This window comes from Giraffa tippelskirchi, chromosome 2 (assembly GCF_054371585.1).
Source record: "Giraffa tippelskirchi isolate mGirTip1 chromosome 2, T2T-mGirTip1v1.2.pri, whole genome shotgun sequence".
Classification (NCBI taxonomy): Eukaryota; Metazoa; Chordata; class Mammalia; order Artiodactyla; family Giraffidae; genus Giraffa; species Giraffa tippelskirchi.
Window position 1 is genome coordinate 61,989,152 of NC_137276.1, and position 22,033 is coordinate 62,011,184.

General features: G+C 39.7%; 1 protein-coding gene and 1 long non-coding RNA gene across 10 annotated transcripts in view; both read right to left on the reverse strand.

Annotated features, from left to right (window-relative positions):
- KAT6B (lysine acetyltransferase 6B) overlaps positions 1-22,033 on the reverse strand; it is a 185,332-nt gene that overhangs the window by 91,766 nt on the left and 71,533 nt on the right. The gene's annotated exons all lie outside the window — the stretch shown is intronic.
- Positions 12,510-22,033, reverse strand: part of LOC145536179 (uncharacterized) — a 55,983-nt gene continuing 46,459 nt past the window's right edge. Inside the window, exon 2 of the long non-coding RNA XR_014075686.1 lies at positions 12,510-15,533. This is a non-coding gene — a long non-coding RNA (uncharacterized LOC145536179). The remainder of the gene's footprint in view (positions 15,534-22,033) is intronic.

Consider the following 22,033-nt stretch of genomic DNA (forward strand, 5'->3'; position numbering starts at 1 on the left):
CCATTGTGTGGTAGTTTGAGCATTCTTTGACATTGTCTTTCTTTGGCATTGGAATGAAAACTGACCTTTTCTAGTCCTGTGGCCACTGCTGAGTTTTCCAAATCTGCTGGCATATTGAGTGCAGCACTTACACAGCATCATCTTTCAGGATTTGAAATAGCTCAACTGGAATTCCATCACCTCCACTAGCTTTGTTCGTAGTGATGCTTTCTAAGGCCCACTTGACTTCATATTCCAGGATGTCTGGCTCTAGGTTGCACTGTACTATTATACTTTAAAAGGTACTGCACTGTAAGATTAAAAATGTTTTGTTTTTTTTGTATGAACTGTATGAAAAATATTATAAACCTATGACACTACAGTACCTTCAATACATAATCAACTGTGCTAGTTGGGTACCTGGGCTAACTCTGTTGGATGTATGAACAAACTCGACTTATGAACATGATCTCAGAATGGAACTTGTTTATATGTAGGAGACTTACTGATATTCATTCAATTTCAAAACCAAATTCAAATTTATTGAGTCTTCACAATATACATATTAGGTGCCCAGGTACACACTCACTGTGCCTTGTACTTGCTATTATAACTGCATGGTTATTTGTACAATTACTGGTTTACTGTCTCCCATCCCTGGACCCCACCATGGGCTGTGAATTCCATATGGCACAAACTTCACATGCCATATACATGTCTAGCACATAGTGAGCACTCAGAACATTCTTCCAGTGAATGTATGATGTATATTGGGTGCTGTGTTATAAAAGAATTCCCACTGCACAGAATACAGACACCTAAAAATTAATGACAACACTATGCAATGAGTGTTGTAAGAGGTATTATTAAAGAGCTTTGAAAACACAGACAAAGGAGCAAATAATATAGTTCATATATCCTCCTACACGTCACCCTGTATAAACAGTTTCTACCCTTAATAATTTGCTTTTATAACAAATACTCATCCAACAGAAACTATGTTATTCTGTGAAGGAAATTTAAGCAATAAAAGTGACTCAATTTCCAGGTATAGGTTTCACAAAATGCTTTATTCTCTGCCAACCACTGTGATTACCAGTGCCTTCGTGAAGATTATGAAAAATAAATGTTATTATATAGAAAGACGGGAACAAGACTAAGCTCTAGACCTACTGAGGAAATCCTCTCCATTGAAAATTTTCAGTGGGAGAGAGGGGGGAGGCTTGGGGAGAGAGGAGGTATAGAATGATTATCCCACAATATTAGGCCTTTAGCTTTCAGATCTTAAAACATAGTTTATGCCCCAAAGGCTCAATTAAAACAAAGTTGGGAAAAAAATTCAATAGAGCAAACTGACAGATTTCATCATCTGATTTCATCACAGAGCAGTGAGAAGCATTTAACTGGCCTATGGAGAGATAGAAGAGCAGTTCTCTTGGCTGGAAGGCACTAAATCCAACACTGTTATTCTTTCTTCCTTTTTTTTTTTTTTTTTGGCAAAAGGAGAAATGTCCAATCATCATAGTAGAGAGCAAGTCATAGAATTTCTAATTTTAAAAAGGCAATTTCATGGTTAAGAAGTGATGGTTTGATGGTAATGAATACCTTTTCATTTTTAAAACCTGACCATGAGAACATCCAACTAAGACACTTATTTCCAAGGATAACGTCTCTTCCTTTCAAAGTTAAAACTCTCAATATTTACGCGGCTTGGAACATGTTTTTTAGTCATTCCCATTCTTTGAATCTTTGCCTAAAACAAGCTTACGTTTGGAGACACCACTCCCATTGATGTTTATAAGAATGTCTTGCTATTAACCTCTGACCCAATTAGTCACCAAATTGGCAGAATACACTGCTATTTGGAAGCCAACAGCTTATGAAGGAAGTTTAAAAAAATTTGCAAAATGAGCTATATTATGACTACTTTATTTATAGTTTTTAAGAAGTATTCCAGGAAATCTACAGTAACAAATCCGGAATAAAGGCAAGCACAGGTCCTTTGTGTGCAACAGGGCAGGGAGTTGTGGCTATTTTAAACAAAAATAATTTTAAAATGTAAAGGTACAGTGCACTCTGTACTTTCGTTGTTTTTACCCTTTCCTCTCCTGCCACTGTTTCTGCGCATCTTAGTAAAAGAAAACTTCATCTTTCTAGTTACTCAGGCCAATAACTTTGAGGTCTCCTCTTTTTCTAACACTGTATATCAAAGTCCATCTATGAATTCTGTTGGCTCTGCTTCAAAATAGATCCAGCCGCTTATCACCACTCTCCACCATCACTCTCGTCTAAGCCACTGCAGCTCCTGCTCGGTTTACAGCCCTGCCTTCCTAGCTGGCCTCCTCAGTGCCGTCCTACCGTTTCTTCTCAGCACAGCTGCCAGAACATCTGGGTAAAACTAAGTCACTCAGATCATGGCCTTCGTTGCTTAAAACCTTGCAAGGACTTCCCTCTCACTCACTGAAAAGCCAGAGGCTTACACTGGTTCCTGAGGCCTGGCATAAGCTGGGGTCTTTCTTCCCCTCTGTCATCTCTAACTACTCTCCTCCTCCACTCCAGCCACACTGGCCTCCCTTCTATTTCCCAAATAGGTCAGAACACACTCCCATCAGCAGGGTCTTTGTACTTGCTGTTGCCTTTCTCTAGAACACTCGGTCTCCATGCACGGCATGCTCTGCACATCCTTCAGAATCAAATGTCACTTTCTCAGGGAGGTCTTTCCTAATCAAACTAATTAAAATAGCAATCTTGCCTCCCATTCCTGTCACTCACTAACTCTGCTTTATTTATCTCCACAGTACTCATCACCAGGTGACATGCTATACATCTACTGGCTTATTATCTGTCTCTTCCCATTAGAATGTAAAATGAATTTCATGTTTTGTTATTGCTGTATCCTCAATGCCTACAACGGAGCCTGACACACCGCAGGTGCTCAGGAAATACTGGTTGATTTAATGAATAAATTAAAATGCCAGACTTCTCCTTCTTCCATGCCTTCTCCATGCTACTTCTAGTAATACAATTATTTGCCCATGATTTAGCACTAAAATTGTTCTGAGTTCATTTTTCAAAGATCCGTTTTAAATATAACTCTTATTAACCTATCTGAGGATATACCCAATAAATAAACAGGAACTTAAGAAACCAACTTATTCACCTTCTAGCTAAACATTAGAGATTCCAATCTTTCCAATAACCTCTGCCTGCTTCTAAAAGCCTACATTTCTTCTGTGGCAGAGTATAATTTAGATGTGTTTTCCAATCTTAGTCACTCCCAGATCATCCTCAGCAATTCTGCTTCATCTACACATCAACTGTGCTATTATTTTCTTAACAATGTTTTTAACTTGGCTCACTTTTATTCTTTAAAAAAATAAATGTAAGAAGAAACTCATCTTAAGCAGTAACAACTATGAAAAGAGAAGTCTGAAGCAGGTTCTGTCCCACTAATATGTATAAAAATAAAAGAAATGACTATAGGAATGAAGGGCTTGTCCACGGTTCACCACCAGTGGTACAAACCATACTCCAGGGTTCACTGATACAAGCCAAAAACTTTATATTGAGGCAATATCTTTAGGAAGAAACACACACACACACACACACACATACTCCCCTTTGCTTTACACCATGTAAGTTAAGAATTCAAGTCCCAAAAGAATCAGATTATCTATATATTACAAATATATCATGAAGAAATGTCTAAATTCCTAGTCAGATTGATTCAGACCGTCAAAGCTAAGCTCCTAAAGGGAAATCCATTCAACTATCTGTTGGGTCCTTTTCTAAGATGGTATCTGCCAAAATGCTCCGGTAAAGAGCAAATTTGTATGCTTTTCTAGATAAGTTTTTTTTTTTTTTTTTTTTGAGCACCCAGTCTGCCTGCCTGCCTGTCTGTCTTTTTCCTTCCTACCTAACTTCCTTCCTTGCTTTCTTTTAGGAGTGGGTGGTTGGGGTAAAAAGACCTGGGAGACATTTCTTAAACTTGATTTTTTCCTAACAGCAATTTCACAGTTTATTTCTAGTGCTTTGTAAAATTTGAATTCTAAAGATTACTTTTCTACTTTAGAGATTGGTAGTAAGAAATTTCTGATTGAGAATAACGATCTTTAACAAACTGAAAGGCCATTCTTATATTCAAACACATTTTAAAATGTCAGTAGTATTCTAAACTTGCTTCAGACAGCCCATACAATCAAAAGGGTTATTTTAAGAAAAAGACTCAGATGGACATATCCACGGAAGCTAATATGAATGTGCTGTTCTTCCAACAAAAAGGTTACTGACCCATCAGTAGGAGTTGTCTTTTCTGGCAGAGATGACAGATTTGCCTTGTCTTATCTACACCCCCTGCTCTGTCCCCATAATGAGCCACAGCACACATGTGCAAGACAGCTGGCAAGGGGAGTCGGGGTCTGTGGCCATGGGCCAGAGCAAAACTTACCAACCCACTCAGAGACCGGACCTATGACCCAGGTCTCATTAGCACCTTGCTCCAAGCAACTGAGCTGCCACAAAAATCAACAGTGGCTTAAGCCATTTTGTTTACAAGTGAAACAAATCAGGTCAGTCTGACAACCAGTAGTTCAAGCAGCCACTAGAGAATTGCCAAAAGTACAGAAGAACCAATGGTGAGGGGGAATTAAAAGGGTCTTACTGTCCTGCTTTTGCCCCCTACCTTCCAAAGTAAGGATAAATTTGGAAGGGAACTGAGAATATAATAGGCAAGTCCATTTGTAATACACTAGGTATTCAGTGCATGTTAATAAAAGATAATAAAAGAAGAAAAGCACATCTACAACTTCCTAGGTTATACCCCTTCTTACTCAGTGGTTAGGACATACTTGAAAGATGCACAAAAAAGAGTAAAAGACAGTTGGTACTTGAGAATTGCAAGCTTAAAAAACCTACACTCAAAATACTTAGATTACAGTAATCCATTTACATTAGGAAACCATTTGATCTTAAGGAAAAATGAAAGAAAGAAAAATCCACAGCAAATCAAGCTCAAAAGAAATCATTACATAAATATTTTCATTACCAAAATTTTGGATTTCTAAAACATCTAAACAATCTTTCCTTTGATAATACATACAAATTAAAACTAAGGAATGCTCCCTGGGTACCAGTTTGTGCCAGGGTTTTAGCAGTTGGTTTAATTGGGGTTATCCCACCTTGGGATGGAAAAGCAGGGGAGAAGAAAAAAATCGAGGCTATTTTAAAATTATAACAAATCTCTCTTTGAGGAACAAAAGCAGCCTTATGAACAAAGAGGAAAAAAACACTGGAGGTTGGAAAACTGCCCTTTAATCAGCCAATCAACCAAGTTTGTAAAGAACTATCTATCTACTTACCATTATATTAAATGCTATGTGAGATAGATCAGAAATATTAGGCAAAGTCTTATCCACAAAGCTTACAATCTGGTTAAAAACCCAGGATAAACAAAATATTAAAAAAAAAAACAATCCAGCTAAAATACTGAACTACATAGTTGAAGCAGTAAATGCTGGAGACACTCTTCCAGTGATGGGAGAATAGGCAGTTCATACCAAACTTTCTGGTAAAGACAATGTAAAAAGCTGGATAACATAAATACATCTTCATAGAAGCACCAAAGAGCTAACTAGATAGAGTTAGATTATCTGTACAAGATTGGTGAGAATTGGATGCCAGAGAGATAAGCCCAACACTCAAGAGCTGCATTTGTCCTGCATTATTTTTTTTTAACTTATATGCAGAGTACATCATGAGAAACGCTGGGCTGGAAGAAGCACAAGCTGGAATCAAGCTTGCCGGGAGAAATATCAATAACCTCAGATATGCAGATGACACCACCCTTATGGCAGAAAGTGAAGAGGAACTAAAAAGCCTCTATCTGATGAAAGTGAAAGAGGAGAGTGAAAAAGTTGGCTTAAAATTCAACATTCAGAAAACTAAGATCATGGCATCTGGTCCCATCACTTCATGGGAAATAGATGGGGAAACAGTGGAAGCAGTGTCAGACTTTATTTTTTTGGGCTCCAAAATCACTGCAGATGGTGATTGCAGCCATGAAATTAAAAGACACTTGCTTACTCCTTGGAAGGAAAGTTATGACCAACCTGGACAGCATATTAAAAAGCAGAGACATTACTTTGCCAACAAAGGTCCGTCTAGTCAAGGCTATGGTTTTTCCTCCAGTAGTCATGTATGGATGTGAGAGTTGGACTGTGAAGAAAGCTGAGCGCAGAAGAATTGATGCTTTTGAACTGTGGTGTGGGAGAAGACTCTTGAGAGTCCCTTGGACTGCAAGGAGATCCAACCAGTCCATCCTAAAGGAGATCAGCCCTGGGTGTTCATTGGAAGGACTGATGTTGAAGCTGAAACTCCAATACTTTGGCCACCTCATGCGAAGAGTTGACTCACTGGAAAAGACCCTGATGCTGGGAAGGATTGGGGGCAGGAGGAGAAGGGGATGACAGAGGATGAGATGGCTGGATGGCATCACCGACTCGATGGACATGAGTTTGAGTAAACTCTGGGAGCTGGTGATGGACAGGGAGGCCTGGCGTGCTGCGATTCATGGGGTCCCAAAGAGTCGGATACGACTGAGTGACTGAACTGAACTGAAGTATGGTTAACTTGAAACTTTTTTTAAAAAGCCAAACTTACCTCATATAAATATGAGAATATATCTACGTAATTAAAAAGCAATGAAAAAAGATAGTCCTTAACTGTTACTAGTTTCATCTCTCACTATGTTCTCTATATACCCTATGCTCCATTTCAATTAAGTGATGTGCCAGCCTATTCCGTTATGCATTCATGCCAATAATGTTGTCTCTGTCCATAGTGTCCTTCTCTTCCATGCCAGTTCTCCAAAAAGAAAAATTCTCTCATTCTTTAACATCCAGAACAACTGTCATTTCTTCAGAAAAGACCGCCTCAACACCATCACCCAATGAGCTAGCATTAACTCTCTCCCCTCTACTCAGATGGAACAAAGGCTTTTTACAGAAGGTATTATACACCACATTTTGCTCATCACTTGTATATATGCTGTCTACCTTGAAAGCTAGAAGGGAAGGGCCATGTCTTCTCCATTCTTTCATCTTTCTAGCCCCAAGCACCAAACTTAGTGTCCTACATAGTGAGTATCCAAAACTGTTTGTTAAGGAGATTGAAAGAAAGAACAGGGAAGTATAACAGACTGGAGGAGACAAAGAAGAAACAGCAATTAAAGGCAATGTGGGATTCTGGATTGGATCTGAGACAAGGAGATACAGTAGGTGGAAAACTGGTAAAATTCAAATAAGGTCTATAGTTTAGTTTAACAGTGTTGTATTAATACATTCCTGGCTTTGATAATCATACTACAGCAATGTAATTGGTAAACATTAGGGGATTAGGTAAACATTAGGGGGGGCTAAAGAGTATATATAAACTACATTATTTTCATAATTTTTCTGTATTATTTTTTCAAAATAATTTTTTGAAGTGCTTGCTGGATTGAGTTATTTTCTCAAATGATAGAAATGTCACAAAGAAATGTTCAGTTTTATACAAAGTGTTCCGATATACAATGTAAATAAAAATAATGAAATAGGTCAAAGGAACCATTACCAGATATACACTATCTGAATTTTTACCAAAAATAAATTCATATACAATATGTCAAGTATAACTAAAAAAAAAAACCCAAGCAAATAAAAGTATATGAGAACTATAAAGCAAATTTAATAGACCTGAAATTTGTCTGTGGCCAGCACAGTCAATAAAGATACAGACTCTATAAGCACTCCCTGGGTAAGATGTAATGTAGTGATATACAGAATATGGAAATCATTATACATGAAATCCAGTACTACTGTGCAGATATTTCATTCTGATTCATCACTGTACAAGAAACGAAGCTGTATATAAAGCACTGTGCCATGCTACAGAATACAACAGAAGACTATGTCCTGAATAAAAACTGCTGAGATGGTAAAAATACGAATCTGAGAGGTCAGTTTAACGTAGAGAAAAATGCGAATTATCAAAGAAAGCACCAATTCAATAAAACACGTAGAACTATAGATGTAAGTGAAAATGCAAACAGATCTACAAGACAGATTACCATTAAGGCATTATGATACCTCCCAGGGTCACAACAATGGCAACACCACTATAAAAAATACAGATTTTTAAAAACAACCATTCCAAGCAATGTAGGTGAATTTTAAATCATCTTGGGAATATTGGTAACAGTGGCAACAAGCAGCAATATTGAAATGGTGGGTTTGAATTGATCTACCAGCACTTGTAACCTTTAAATTGTTTCAATTTAAGACAAAGGTAACCAGTTAATTCTTTATCTGAAAGACTAGTGATAAAGAACAGAAACAGTCTTTCATTCTATAGATAATTCACTGCAACTTAGTACCTGCCAGGCACTGGGGCAGTATTGGAGACACAGAAAGATCCAGTCCCTGCCTTATTGGGGGTTACAATGAGACCACTAATAAATGTGATGATGTTATGTTAGTGAGAACAAGGAAGCACTGGAAGCTCAGAGTCTAGTCAAGGAAGACCTCCCAGATTCCCCTTACACTGACACTGAAGTCTAAAGGATGAGTGAGAGTCAGCTAGACAAAGGAAGTGAAGGCAGGAAGTGAGGTTCTTGGTGGGTGAGGCACCTTATGGGAAGAAGTCTTGAAAACACATGGAGCATGGCAGATTAAGGAAGTGAGGAAAATGGAGAATGCTGGAGTACACAGTAGGATGGGGTAGTGTATGCATTTATCAGCCTGTATAGCATGATTCTCAAGAACACAGAGAAACTTATAAGGATGCTTTTCAAAGCTACATATAGTAATGGTTTATCATTATAAATTTATAATATTTTTAAAATATTATAAATTTATAATTTATAATATTTATAATAAATATAATTTATAATAAACATAAAGGTTTATCATTATAATCATCACTACTTTTTCCAAAGAACAGGTTTTAATAAAAAGCTGTATCTCAAAAGATACATTCTTTGCTTCTAAGGGAACTGTATAAATTTGAAAACAAAGCAGACTATGTCAACAGGGGAAAAAAAAAAATCCATTTGCACTGAGGGTACACTGGAATCATAATCTAACACTGCAGGCCTTTTAAATTGCTGAATTCAAAACAAAAATGGCTCATTATTAAAGAAATTTCTAATTTCTTGAGCCAGTTACTTTGAAAAAGTTACCAAGTTTGGCTGAAGTTCCTTATTCAGGAGATCCTAAAATTTTCCAGAAGAAATAAATTGCTTTAACCTTGGCAGTAAATAACTAAATGTAATTAATATGAAATTAACCAAATCCAAATTAGTTCTACACATCTAATACCAAGAAAATTATGTTGAAAGCTACCCACATAACAATTCTTCAATTTAAGAAGAACTCATTTAAATAATAAACCTGATTGAATTTTATTTCTCATTTTTTGGTGAGAACAGCATCTGTTTTCTGTCACAGGTCTTTTAATTTCTGGATTAACTAATTATATGTTGAGAAAGCACAGTGACATACTACATGAAGAAAATGCTACAGACTTGCTAAATAAAATAACTCTTAAAACTCACGTTGGGCTTGAGGGCAGGTCTACTGTACTGGTCTAAGTAGCAGGTGACTCAGGCACTGGGTGTGGGTCTCTGCTGGGGAAGGCCTGGGTGACCCCCACAGTTCAGCTTGCTGTGACCTCTGCTGGGGAAGGCCTGGGTGACCCCCATAGGTCAGATCTTGTGAATGTAGATCTATTCACTGGCCTCGAGCATACACGTTTTCTTCCATCTATGTGCACTTTCTCAAAGGAGCAAATTTCTAAAATACAAGTTCTTGCTTGACTAATGTCGAATAATGTGCTTCTGTAGCAAGATCCAAGTCTAATTCAATCCTTGTGAAATTCAAGAAGCAATTAACATTATGAGAATATTTTGAAATCTAGTTTGAAGTTTATGTATGGGGTGCTTGATTTCAGATTTCCCTAACAAAAGTTATCCGCAGAGTTCCCACTGAATAGCTTGTGACACCAAACTTCTCCCACCGATTACTTGCCTACCCCCTTCCTTCTCTTCACATCCCCAAATGCAAGTAACACTTCACATGACACTTACTTATCTCTAGGATTATCATATAACTATCATTTATGGTTAGATTCTTTTTTTGCACTTGACTGAACAACCCAATCAATAGCAACAAGGACACTCTGTTGTCAAAAGCAGATGCTGCTCCAGCTGCTGGCTCCCCTGGGGCTGATGCTGGGGCACCATGTTTGGAAAGCCCTGCCAGACTGGCCCCATGTGCCATGATCACTCTGCTCCATCACACAGACACAGACATCAGGTATAGCCCTAACTCATATAGGGCATTAATGAATTTGACTGTAATTAGGCAATGCTATAAACCAATATATTACAGCCTCTTTTGCAATTCTGAAAGCCTAAAAACTGGACATGGCTGCCCATATTATAAACTGCATTCATAGAGGTTATAACTGAAATTAAAGAGGGAAAAATAAGAGAAAGCAAATGCTCATATAATATATAACCTTTCTATAATACAGGCAGAGCTAAATACAAGATACATGGCTGAGCAATGTTAACAGACTTACAATATAGGAAATTATACATCTGAATGGCTACTTAATGGAAAATCTACTGAAAGTTAGGATTCATCCTCCATCCCTATCCCCTTCAGCCTTTAACTATCACATAAATATATGCAAAACAGTTGAGTAACTTGCCCAAACAGCCTAGAAATTAGGACATTTGAAGGTTGAACTCATTAGCTACTGAAGACACAATTAGAAGGACACCAGTTTAGAAATCCTTTGTAATACAAAAGGGAATATAATTTTAGAAAATGGAATCTGCTTTTTAAAAAGTAATCACAAACACTTACTGCTTTTTCCCCAGATTATAGACATACACAGTCATTCAAGAAAATGTATCAAAATATTTTTAAAGGAAAGGTAATTTGAAATGGATATAAGAATCACAAATACTACAAAATAATAATTTAAAAATCCTGATGAGAAGAAAGACAGGGAAGGCATGAAGGGAAAAATGACATGGTTCTATAAAAATGGCACAGAACAGCAGGGGGATATTAAATTCTAAAGTGAGTAAAGACAGTTAAAAATTATGTTCAATCAACTTTAAAAAATATGTTCATACATACACACAAGTCACATACACACATATAGGCTGCCATGTAACAGCATGAATCCCAGAGGAATGCAAACAGTGTTTATCAAATATCTTCACACATTATACTCTGCTAGGCTATTCAGAGTAACCAAAGAAAAATAAAGTTGCTTTGAAGACTTTAGAGGAAAGATGTTTTACATAATAAAGTGCCTATTCTCAAAATATTTTTAAAAAAACATATTCTTCCAGGAATGAAGACAAATACCCAAGATTCGCTAGCAAGAATCAAAGAAGAGGATCTTGAAAATGGCAAAGGATATGCTAGACAAGATTGTTGGCTCAAGCCCAAGATCAGGAAAGAAATGCTAAGAGAGGACCTAGCTTCTGTATGTATGTGTATTTACTCCCTGCCTTCATCCATAAAAGATAAGCGTTGATACCTGTTTTATACAAGTTCAAGTTTCCAACCCTCAGTAAACTTCCTCTTAAAGCTGAGATGACTTACCAATGAGGCAGCAGACCTACAGTCCAAAAGTCAGGGAGAACGGCTGAGATGCCAGAAGTCTGAATATGAGCAAATGCCAACAACAACAATAAAGTTAACGAAGAAAATTCAGAAAATAACAGGCAAGCAGATACTACACTTCCCCTGAGCAAAAACTTTAGAAAAAATTAAACAGCTTATTTCTGAGTACCCAGGAGTGAAATATTTTTAGACACCAAGGTGGAGTCACTTAGGCACTAAACCTCAAAAACTAAGTTCATTTCTCCTCTTTTTAAAATATTTATTTATTTTGTTTGTTTTTGGCTGTGCTAGATCTTCATTGCTGCAAGGGCCTTTCTCTAGTTGCAGAGAGAGGGGACTACTCTCTAGTTGCAGTATGCAGGCTTCTCACTGTTGATAGCTTCTCTTGTTGCTGAGTACAGGCTCAAGGGCATGCGGCATCAGTAGTTGCAGCACAGGGACTCAGTAATTGTGGTTCCCAGGCTCTAAAGCACAGGCTCAATAGTTGTGACGCACGGGCTTAGTTGCTTAGAGGCATGTGGGATCTTCCTATACCAGGATTGAGCCAGTGTCTCCTGCACTGGCAGGCGGATTCTTTACCACTGAGCCACCAGGGAAGCCCCCAATTCATCTGTTAATAAGGCTGTTGGACACTTAGAGGAAAATGCCACAGACCCAAAAACAAAAACGCAGGTAATAAATTCTTTTCATGTTATAAGTACGGACAGAAAGAAAAACAAGGTAAGGCAGTTAGGCGAATTCACTAATTTACTGAAAAACTAGAGTCTAACCAAAGCAGACAGATTACTAAAGCAACAACAATGGGATGTATCCCTTTACCTCATCCTACTCAATAAATATATGACCTCAAGAAAGCAGTTTTTTTTTTTTTTTTTTTTTTTTTAAGAAAGCAGTTTTTTGAATGCTGAGTTTTAAGCCAGCTTTTTCACTCTCTTCAGGCTCCAAAATCACTGCAGACAGTGACTGCAGCCATGAAATTAAAAGACATTTGTTCCTTGGAAGAAAAGCTATAACAAACTTAGACAATGTATTAAAAAGCAGACATCACTTTGCTAACAAAGGACTGTACAGTCAAGGCTATGGTTTTTCTAATAGTCATGTATGGATGTGAGAGGTGGACCATAAAGAAGGCTGAGCGCCGAAGAATGGATGCTTTCGAACTGTGGTGCTGGAGAAGTCTCTTGAGAGTCCCTTGGATAGCAAGGAGATCGAACCAGTCCATCCAAAGGAAATCAATGCTGAGTATTCACTGGAAGGACTGATGCTGAAGCTGAAGCTCCAATACTTTGGCCACCTAATGTGGGGAGCCGACTCATTGAAAAAGACGCTGATACTGAGAAAGGCTGAGAGCAGGAGGAGAAGGGGGAGACAGAGGATGAGATGGATGGGTGGCATCACCGACTTAACGGACATGAGCAAACTCGAGGAGATAGAGAAGGACAGGGAAGCCTGGTGTGCTGCAGTCCATGGAGCAGAGTCGGACACAGCTGAGGGACTGAACAACAAAGAAGAAAGCAGGAGTAAAACAGAACATTAGGGGAAAGAAGACAGCTGAACACAGCAGCACAATAACCTCCTCCCTTCAGGCAGTTTGGGATCTAAGTGCTTCAGGGTAGGGCTTGGAAGCCAGGTAGTCTGCTCATCTTGTAAGTATGACAACTGTTCTACTCCTCTGAAACAAGAACAGGTAAAGAACAATAAGCATTCACAAAACGTGCACCAAAAACTTGAGGAAAGACATTTAAGTCTGCTGTAGAACTCAAGCTAGTCCAAGCAAATCAGAAAGCATCTTTGGCCACAGAACCCTTTCCTCAGAAGGCCAGTATCCACACAGAGCCCTCGAGAACTAAGGGGAAAGATGTGCGGCCACGATGGGGAGGAGGTGAGCCATGGGCTTATGCACAACGTGAGGAGATTATCGAGGAAGGATGTGGGAGTCCAGTTTCGGCATAACGCTAACCCAAATCTGAGAAGTGCAGGCTGGTATCTAGCCAATAAAGAACTAAACAGGGAATAATTCTTCTGCACAATTGAGAGGATAAACCCCAAAACTGATTTGAGGGAACAGGCCTGGCCTCGTTTACATACTAACAAGGCCAAGATGGCCACCTCTTATTTTGCTTTTTAGATTTCTTGTGTTTCCACTACTGACTACTGGGCTTCCCAGATAGCACTACTGGTACAGAATCTGCCTGCCAGTGTGGGAGATGCAAGAGACATGGGTTCATTCCCTGGGTGGGGAAGATCCCCCAGAAAAGGAAATGACAACCCGCTCCAGTATTCTTGCCTGGAAAATTCCACGGACAGAGGAGCCTGGCGGGCTGCAGTCCATTAGGTCACAGAGTCCAACATGATGGAGTAACTGAGCCCAGCATAAATGACTACCACCCTCTAACCTCATCGTATATATACTATGGATATTGTGATTAAAAAACCTTGGTTCAGAGTCCAAAAAGGAGAGAAGTTGGGGGAGAATTTGCAGTTGATTTGGGGAAGAAAATCCAAAGCAGAATTTGAGTTGCTGTGGGTCAAAACCCTGCGGTCTACCAGGGTAAGGATATACATAAACCATAAAAAATATGTAAAAAGGAACTACGAACTTATATTAAGGATTTAAGTGGCAGAAAGTTATTTAAACTAGAAGAATATATAAACAAAAAGAAAACAGAGATTCAGGAGGAATACATTGGGTTGACCCATAGAAAATTGCCATTTTCACAGATCCAAAAAAGTGTAGTGTCAGCAATTTTATAAGGGTCGAATGTACTTTGCATTGAAAAATTCACTGAAACTGCACTGGACAGCACCAGAATGAAGAGGAATTTCAGACTCAATGTTAAAGATGCACTTCTGACAAACAGAGCAAACAGAGTGTGCAAACAGAACAGGGTAATCCCCTCTCAAGAGATTTCTATATTAAGTTGCTTCTAAGATCCCTTCTGAATATTCTGAAAGTTCTTGCCCTCTTAGTCTAAGCAATTTCTGGTGGATTCGTTTCCATCTGTAGTAAGAGTAGAGAAGACAGGTGACTGTAAAACAAATGTATCCTGAAAAGAAAATGGGAAAAGAGAAGTTCAGGAAGGCAACAGTGACCATTTCCAACCCGTTCAACCCCCTCTCTGCAGAATCCAGGGATCATCCTGCCTTGACCACACTGAGATCTCAGCCAACATCTGCAGGCAGGGGAAAACATGAGTCCTATAAACGAAAGCTATAAATTTAAAAGAAGGATTTAGCACCAGGAAAAAGCACTAAAGAGATCTGGAAAGGAAGGCTTCATTGATGCAAAGAGACTTAACCTGCAGAACTGTGACTTAGGTAGTTTGGGACACAGAGCAGAGAGCATGCCAGGGGATGAAGCCCAAGAAGCAGTCCAGCAGAGGTGGACACAATGTATGTAAGTGAACAGAGAGTTTGGGGTGATGAGTTAGAGAAAGGGGGTTGAGGCCAAGACTAGGGACAGGGACCATCTTGATTGCCAAGCTCAGGCTGGCACTGTAAGTCTAAGTATGGTTTATAGACAAAATGGAAGACTGAAGTAATAAGTGAAGTTCATGAAGTAATAAGACAGTTCATGTCTTCATGCACATGTTCGAAGTATTACAATGTCAGGGGCTCAGACAAAGAAAAGGGCAAAGCTATGTTTTGATTTCAGTCCTGCTTCATTTTTCCGTTATTCAGGTCAGATTCTGCTACATTTTGTTGTTAATGGTTTATAAACTGTATTCAAAATGCCTTATTATTTTTATTACAACAATTTTTCTACACTCTACGATCACAAATGTTATTAGCCCATGTTCACTTAGCAATTCCTCTCTAATGAAAACATCTGTTGCTGCTGCTGCTGCTAAGTGGCTTCAGTCGTGTCCGACTCTGTGCGACCCCATAGACGGCAGCCCACCAGGCTCCCCCGTCCCTGGGATTCTCCAGGCAAGAACACTGGAGTGGGTTGCCATTTCCTTCTCCAATGCATGAAAGTGAAAAGTGAAAGTGAAGTCGTTCAGTTGTGTCCGACTCTTCGCGACCCCACGGACTGCAGCCTACCAGGCTCCTCCGTCCGTGGGATTTTCCAGGCAAGAGTACTGGAGTGGGGTGCCATTGCCTTCTCCAATGAAAACATCTACCTTGGCTCAAATGTGAGAAAAGCAGTAAACATTTTGGGGGCATTTACTGGCTAGGCAGTGGTGGCATTTCAAGGGGCTGGATGGAAGGAGTGGTCCACCCAGGGTGCAGGCAATAACGGGGTACCTTGTCTGCAGAGAATTTAAAAACAGTAATAAACTGACTAAAGTCAGTCTGCTTTTTACTATCACTCTGCACTGGCAATTCTAAACAATTCTAACCCTCCCTGCTGGGACTGATGGCTCCCATCTCAGCCATCTCTCCTGGGTCCACCACCAGTACTAGCGCTCAGCATCATAGGAAGTGTTTTACATGAACTCTCTTTTACCCCTCATTTTACAGACAGGGAAAGAGAGGCTCAGGAGACAGAGGTAAATGGAGAATGAGGGTTTACCCCAGGCAGTCTGATTCCCAGGGCTGCATGTTTAACCTACAAACTATTCCACTCAGGGAAAATAAGCAAAACAGCAGAAATCCCCAGTTCAGCTCAGCTAAGAGTCAAAAGCTGAGTCTGAATGTTGTGTTTCATTAGCCTACCTCCTACCTTTTCATCAGTGAATCAACAACTGACTGCCTATAGCTCAGAGAACACTTCTTACTTACTAATTCATTGCCCATTTCTGGACATTTCCCTAGAGAGCAAGGCAGGTTAACTGCCATATTCCTGGCCACTGTGGTCTGAGGCAAAGATCTCTCACAACAGACAGGCAGTGGTAAAAACCTGCCTCATGAAAACACATTTTGGACTCCTTAGCATTCATTTTAATGAACAAGGACATCTATGTTTAGGTCCTGTCAAAATCCTCACAATAGAATTTTATCTTAATTGCTTTAATTTTAGACTCTGCCTTTTACCAAGAGTCTTCACAGTGAGAGAATGTAGAATATAAATAAGAAACAATACACTGGCATTTCTTCAATGGTTAATAATTTAACTGTGCAAACAACTCACTTCCTTGCCCCAGTTTCTCCATCTATTAAGTAGAATGTTAAGTTATAGTCCTCAAAACTTTGATGAGGGGACTTCCTTGGTGGTCTAGTGGTTAGGACTTGGTGTTTTTCACTGCCGTGGCCTGGGTTCAATCCCTCGTTGGAGAACTAAGACCCCGAGAACGTGGCCACGAAACAAAACAAAAATGTCTGATGAGGGCAGAATTTCTCTAATAATATAAAATCTTCAGGCCATAAAACTACAAAGAGAGGTCACTGTTGTCAGGATCTTGGCAATTATAGTGAAGACATTTCCCTTCATTCCATTCCTCAATTACTGAAGGGAAAAGATTAACTAAACTGCTTCATAAATTTAAACTTAAAAATCAATACATACTGAATATTAGTAGAACTATGTAGTAGCTTTATGGAAAACAGCTTCCAAGCCCAGACTTCCAAAAAGTTGGATGTATTAACACAGCTAATGAAATTAAAAGACGTTTACTCCTTGGAAGGAAAGTTATGACCAACCTAGACAGCATATTAAAAAGCAGAGACATTACTTTGCCAACAAAGGTCCGTCTAGTCAAGGCTACGGTTTTTCCAGTGGTCATGTATGGATGTGAGAGTTGGACTGTAAAGAAAGCTGAGTGCCGAAGAACTGGTGCTTTTGAACTGTGGTGTTGGAGAAGACTCTTGAGAGTCTCTTGGACAGCAAGGAGATCCAACCAGTCCACCCTAAAGGAGATCAATCCTGGGTGTTCATTGGAGGGTCTGATGTTGAAGCTGAAGCTCCAATATTTTGGCCACCTGATGTGAAGAGCTGATTCATTTGAAAAGACCCTGATGCTGGGAAAGATTGAAGGAGAGAGGAGAAGGAGACAACAGAGGATGAGATGGTTGGATGGCATCGCCGACTCAATGGACATGAGTTTGAGTAAACTCTGGGAGTTGGTGATGGACAGGGAGGCCTGGCATGCTGCAGTCCATGGGGTCACAACGTGTCAGACACGACTGAGCGACTGAACTGAACTGAACTGAAAGAAGAAGGAACCAGAGATCAAACTGCCAACATCCGCTGATCATCGAAAAAGTAAGAGAGTTCCAGAAAAACATCTATTTCTGCTTTATTGACTATGCCAAAGCCTTTGACTGTGTGGATCACAACAAACTGTGGAAAATTCTGAAAGAGATGGGAATACCAGACCACCTGACTTCCCTCCTGAGAAACCTGTATGCAGGTCAGGAAGCAACAGTTAGAACTGGACATGGAACAACAGACTGGTTCCAAATAGGAAAAGGAGAATGTCAAGGCTGTATATTGTCACCCTGCTTATTTAACTTATATGCAGAGTACATCATGAGAAATGCTGGGCTGGAAGAAACACAAGCTGGAATCAAGATTGCCAAGAGAAATATCAATAACCTCAGATATGCAGGTGATACCACCCTTATGGCAGAAAGTGAAGAAGAACTAAAGAGCCTCTTGATGAAAGTGAAAGAGGAGAGTGAAAAAGTTGGCTTAAAGCTCAACATTCAGAAAACTAAGATCATGGCATCTGGTCCCATCACTTCATGGCAAATAGATGGAGAAACAGTAGAAACAGTGGCTGACTTTATTTTTTGGGGCTCCAAAATCACTTCAGATGGTGACTGCAGCCATGAAATTAAAAGACACTTGCTCCTTGGAAGAAAAGTTATGACTAACCTAGACGGCATATTAAAAAGCAGAGACATTACTTTGCCAACAAAGGTCCATCTAGTCAAGGCTATGGTTTTCCAGAAGTCATGTATGGATGTGAGAGCTGGACTATAAAGAAAGCTGAGTGCTGAAGAATTGATGCTTTTGAACTGTGGTGTTGGAGAAGACTCTTAAGCATCCCCTGGACTGCAAGGAAATCCAACCAGTCCATCCTAAAGGAAATCAGTCCTGAATATTCATTGGAAGGAATGATGGTGAAGCTGAAACTCCAATACTCTGGCCACCTGATGCAAAGAGCTGACTCATTTGAAAAGCCCCTGATTCTGGGAAAGATTGAAAGAGAGAGGAGAAGGGGACAACAGAGGATGAGATGGTTGGATGGCATCACTGACTCAATGGACATGAGTTTGGGTAAACTCCGGGAGTTGGTGATGGACAGGGAGGCCTGGTGTGATGTAGTCCATGGGGTCGTAAAGAGTCGGACACGACTGAGCAACTGAACTGAAAGAAAAAGGTGACAGAAACAAGGAGCCAGTCAGCAGTGGACACTGAGACTAAAGCAGTGGTAGGCAGAATAGTAGGATGGCCTCTGGGTGTACACAACCTCTATAATTGCCTCCCCTTGGCAGGACCATGGATATCAGGGGTTCTCCCCAGCCCCCCCATGATTAGGTTAAGATATGTGACCAAGGTAAGGAAATTCTGCAGATGTAATTAAGGTCCCAAATCCATTGATTCTCAAGTCCATCAAGATAAAGATCATCTAAAGTGAGCCTGACTTAATCAGATGGAGTATTTTCAAAGGATCAGAGATTGGAAGTCTATAAGAAATTCTCAAAGGATCTTGAAAAAGCAGAAAACTATGGTGTCGAGAAGGGTCATGTGGAAGAGCAGCCTCTAGGAGCAAAGGGCCTCAGCCCTACAACCATAAAGACCTGAACTCCACCCACATCCAGTGAGCTTAGATGAGGAGAGGAACTCAACTTTCAGAAGAGATCATGGCCCTGGCCAACATCTTTATTGTGGTCTGGTGAAACCCTGAGCCAAGGACCCAACTAATCCATGCCTGGACTCCTGACCCATATAAACTGTGAGATTAACAAATGTTGTTTTAAGCTGTTAAATTGCAGTGATTTGTTAACAGAGCAATTGAAAACTAATAGAGTGAGTCTCCAGATAAGTTGGCAGCATTCATTTAAACACTGTCCAGGACACCGGCATCCCTGCTGTGAGACAGAAATATTAAAATCATCTAACTCTTCAGGCTAGATGTCATGCCTACTGATACAAGCTTGGCTTCCTACACAGGCCTGCCTTCAGGGAGATAACAGAAACCAACTACCCCCGGGATAATTACTTCTTAGACAAATAAACAAATATACTGAACCCCAAACTTTATACGTCAGTTGTTCAGCTCGGCTAATGTGAGCCTGTGTGACAGAGAGCTCTGCCCTTGATATCCAGAGAAAATAAAAATAAAATCTGACTAAGCTAAGAATTAGCAAGACTCTGGATTATATTAGTTCTCTATTGCTACAAACAGTGGAGTAAGCAACACTCATTAATTAGCTCACAGTTCTGTAGGTCAAAAGTCCAAGCAGGCTGACTGGACAGGGTTCTCTGCTTAAGGTGTCACAGAGTCAAAATGAAGGCCTTGATCAGGCTCTTATCTTGAGCCTCTGGGGAATAACCCACTTCCAAGCTAATTTAGGTTGCTGGTGGAATTCGGTTCCTATTGGTTGTAGAACTGAGGTCCCCATTTCTTTGCTGGCTGTCAGCTGGGAGCCATACTCAGCTTCTAGAAGCGATGCACATTCTGAGGCACGTATTCCCTTCCATCTTCAAAGCCAGCAAAACACAATCAAATCCTACTCAACCCTCAAATCTCTCTGTCTTCCCATTATCCAGAGAGCAAGCTCTGCTATTAACAGGCTCCGTTGATTATATTAGCCCACCTGGACACTGTCCACTTTCATCGTCCAAGGTAATATAATTGTGGGCGTGCCAGCTCAACACATTTGCAGGTTGCACCCATGCTCAAGGCGGAGGGGCTTGTTCAAAGGCCAAAGGTCATTGGGGGGCATTCTTAGCACTTTGCCTACCATACTGGACCACAGCAAACCCAACAAGACAATGAATGCCACCCTGGAAGGCCTCCTAGCTTTCTACAGAAGACACAAATACTACAAGGACTGTCAAAATTTCCACTAGCTTTAAAGCAATTAGTATTTCCCTGTTCTTTTTCCATATCCTCAGCATATTAGCATATATACACACACATACTTTTTATTTCTCTGAGCTGGAAACTTACCAATGTATTTAGAACATACACAGAAATTATTTCATAAAAACAGAGCAAAAGACACCAAATACTGGACATTTATTTCATATGAGTCACTATGTTAAACACAGTGAAAGCTGGAAATATATCCAAATTAACTCCTCTCGAAGGGACTGATAAATAATTCAAGTCAAAGAAAAGATAATATAAAATGATTAAGGATGCCACACTTAATATTAGTCAGAAGTCCAAGAATAAAATATTCACACCAAACTGCATAGCTTTTAATACAAGTCTCACAGCCTGAGTATACCTACAAATGTCACTGGTGACAATAGTACATATGAAGGCTTTTAAAATATTACCAGTATGGTTCCAAATTTGGTGAGGGTGTTTAATGTGTATACAATTTTTATGTATAAATAAGAAAACATATGAGAGGAAATACATCAAAGTGATTAGCTACTTGAATAGCGGGAATCACAGGAGCTTTTAATTGCATTTTGATTAATTTTTAATTTTTCTCATTTTTTTCCAATAAGCATGTAAGAACACTTTCATAACCAGAATATATATGTGCACGTTTATATTGGGCAAGTCATGGTATTTGGTCCAAACAAACTTTCTTTCAAGCTAAAACCAATTCCTGTACATGTTCCAGAAAACACAGTAGCTTTGACACAGCATCCCACTATCTGGAATCTGAATAAGGAAACAACCTTGTTAATGACAGAAATCATATCAGAAAGGATACAAAAAGATGAAACTACTAAGGACCACTACAAACCTGTGGCTTGAGAGAAAAGAAACGCTGAGTAAACAGAAGCTATGAGGTAGAGGAAAAGGTGGAAGGAGAGTGAGGAAACCAGCAGATGAGAGTGGAGAGAGGAGCCAGAGACTTGCTGTGGAGGGCAGAGACAGAGACCAGAGGGAAAAGAGAATGAATGAATGAATGAATGGGTGAGCAGGAAAGACAGGAGATGGAACGACAAACAGACAGAGCCAGAGCTAGCATCTGCTTCTCCTAGGGCTCCTCTGATTTCTGAGAATTTTCCAGCCCCCTTGGTTGGAATCATTCTTAATAAATGATTTTTCATTGTTTTCAACCAAAATGAGCCCACCTAAAATTACATTAAAAACATTACTTCTGTAAGGCTAAAAATTAAAACAAAAGAGGAGGTCTTAAAGGTCTTCTAAAAGACAATTTCTTAATTTAGACATTTTGTTTCTTCAAATCTAGCTCCTCCCCAAAGCTGGTGAGAACCTGGGAATCTCTGACCCTCCCCACCCTCAGCACTCACAAACAGAACAATCCCAGCCAGAAAAGGATTTGCCTAT